Raw genomic sequence first — 2,500 nt, 5'->3', positions numbered from 1 at the left:
AATTGGTAAAATTTTTCTCCTCCCCCTCCACGCTTCCCCCCCGGACAACGAGGGGGGTTTCCCCCCCCCCTAAAAAAAAAAAAAAAATCACCCCCCCCCCCCCCCCAAAAAAAAAGATCTCCCCCCCCCCTCTCCCCTCCTCCTTATTTTCCCCTTTTGGGAAAAAATCTTTTTTTTCCGTCATCTTCTTCATCAATTTTAGGAGTCGGGAACGAAGATACGCATGGTCTACTCGGGATTTTTCCCCTTTTCGAGGAGGAAAAATTTTTGGGGTTTTTTGGCATTTGTGTTTTTTGAGTTTATTCCCTTTTTTTATCCCCGGGCTATTATTTTTTCCCCTTTTTTAGCGTTGACTTTTTTTTTTCGTTTTTTTTTTTTTTTTTTTTTCATTTGTATATTATTCCCCTCATTGTTATTATTTTGCTGTTATTATGATCATCATTATCATCATTATTTTTTTTTTTATTGTTATTGGTATCGTTATTCCTCTTATAAAATTTTTATAAAAAAGTAATAAAATTTTGATTATTTTTTTTTTAAATTTTATATTATTGTTTCTTTTTATAAAATTTTTTATTATCTTGCTGTTGTTTATATTTTTATAGCTACGTATTTTCTATCATCTTCATATTAACACGCCATCGTGACCAGTATTATTAGTTTCTTGACAGTAATGAATATTTGATGTTTGTGTGTTTTTTGTTAGTATCATGATTATTGTTGTGAACGCTATTATTTTTCATACACGTATATTTTTCCCGTCTTTTACGATCATCACGACATTATAACTACGGTGGGACTCCCAGCCCATCGTTTGCCCCCCCCCCTCCAACCCCCACCCCACCCCCACCCCCGGGGCCCCCCCCGCCTGGCCCCCCGACAGGAAGCCCCGGGTCGGCCCCAGGGTTCGCAATGCATTTATTATAAACGCTAATGTACAGCAGTCCAAAATGGGTGCGGATTAGGATGGTTGCCATTAGGTGGCACCCTTTTCCGGCGACCCAGGCCGGTTTTTGGCGTCGTGTTTTGCGGGAATGAAAAACCCCAGGGGCCCCGGGGGGAAAAAGGGGGCCCCTGGAGGGGGCCCTGGGCGGGGGGGATTTTTTGTGGGGAAAAGTCGTGTGTGTGTGTGTGTATGTGTGTGTGTATGTGTGCGTGTGTGTGTGTGTGTGTGTGTGTGGGGGAGAGAGAGAGAGAGAAAGAGAGAGAGAGAGAGAGAAGGGGGGTAGAGGGGGAAAAGGGGGGGGGGGAAAAGTGGGGGGAAAAAGAGAAAAAAATAGAAAAAGAAGAGAGGGAGAGGAGAGACTAGAGAGAAGAGATGAGAGGTGAGAGGGGGGGGCTTTCGGGGAAGAGATAAAAAAAGGAGAAAAAAGAGCAAGAAAAGGCAGAAAAAAAAGAGGAGGGAAAAAAAAGAATAATGTAAAAAAGGGGGAAAAAGGAGGGGAGAAGAGAAATGTCAGAAATACTGAGGAGTGGGAAAGATAAAAAAAATGAGATAAACTTTTAGAGAACAGAAAAAAGGAAAAAAGGGGGGAGAGGGGGACGAAGCAGAGGAAGATAGGAAGACAAGAAGGAAAGGAGATGAAAAAAAAGAGGAGGCATAAAAGGAATGGAGAGGGAAAAGAAAAAAAAAGGGAAAAGAAGAAAATACGGCGAAAACAAGACAAAAAAAGTAAAATAAAGCAAAAAGAGGAGACGACAGTAAATAAGGGGGTTATTAAGAATATAGAGATCCGGGGGCTTAGCAAGCCAGTGGGGGGAAAAATTTTCCCCAAAGGGGGGGGGGGGAACGGTCACCCGAACCAAGCGGATATAAGGGGGGAAAAGGATAAAGGGGAATTAGGGGGAAGAATCGAGAGAGGAAATGGAAGAGAAAGATAGGGGGAAAGAAGCTTAAGCGTCCCAAACCTTTTTCAATCCTAAAAAAAAGGGAAAAATAAAAAATTTCCCCTTTTTTTTGGGGGGAAAGGGAGATGAGAAGAGGGGGGAGGGGAAGGGGGGTGAAGGGGGGTCGACCCCCACGCACCGACTCGAAGGAGGAGGAGGAGGAAGGGCGCCGGAAATGGAGTCGTTCCTCGGGGGGGGCCAGCTCGAGGTGGCCTTTTCCCCATTTGGGGTTGGTTAAGGGGGGAAATTTGGGGTCGTGGGGGGGGGGATTGACGGCATAGGTAAGGCGCCGAGATTGGAAGAAGAAGACCCGTTATTTCCCCCGGTAAGGGGGGGTTGGGCTGATATGAGGGGGGAGGGGAGTTGGATGGGGGAGGGGAGGGGGGTGGGGAAGGGGGGAAAAAGGGGGGAAGGGGAATGTAAGGAAGAGGTGGAAGGGAGAAGGATGGGGGTTGAGGGGAAAGAGGGAAAGGGAAAGAATAGAGAGGAGAAAAAAGAAAATGAGAGCAAGGGAAAGCGGGAAAACGGATAGCCAGAATGCGTAAATAAACAGCCAAGGTTTATCTGTAGCTTCCTTTTTTTTCCCCCAAACCCCATGCCATATGAATTGTTG

Source organism: Penaeus vannamei, chromosome 37 (genome assembly GCF_042767895.1).
Source record: "Penaeus vannamei isolate JL-2024 chromosome 37, ASM4276789v1, whole genome shotgun sequence".
Taxonomy (NCBI): domain Eukaryota; kingdom Metazoa; phylum Arthropoda; class Malacostraca; order Decapoda; family Penaeidae; genus Penaeus; species Penaeus vannamei.
This window is presented reverse-complemented; position numbering follows the sequence as displayed.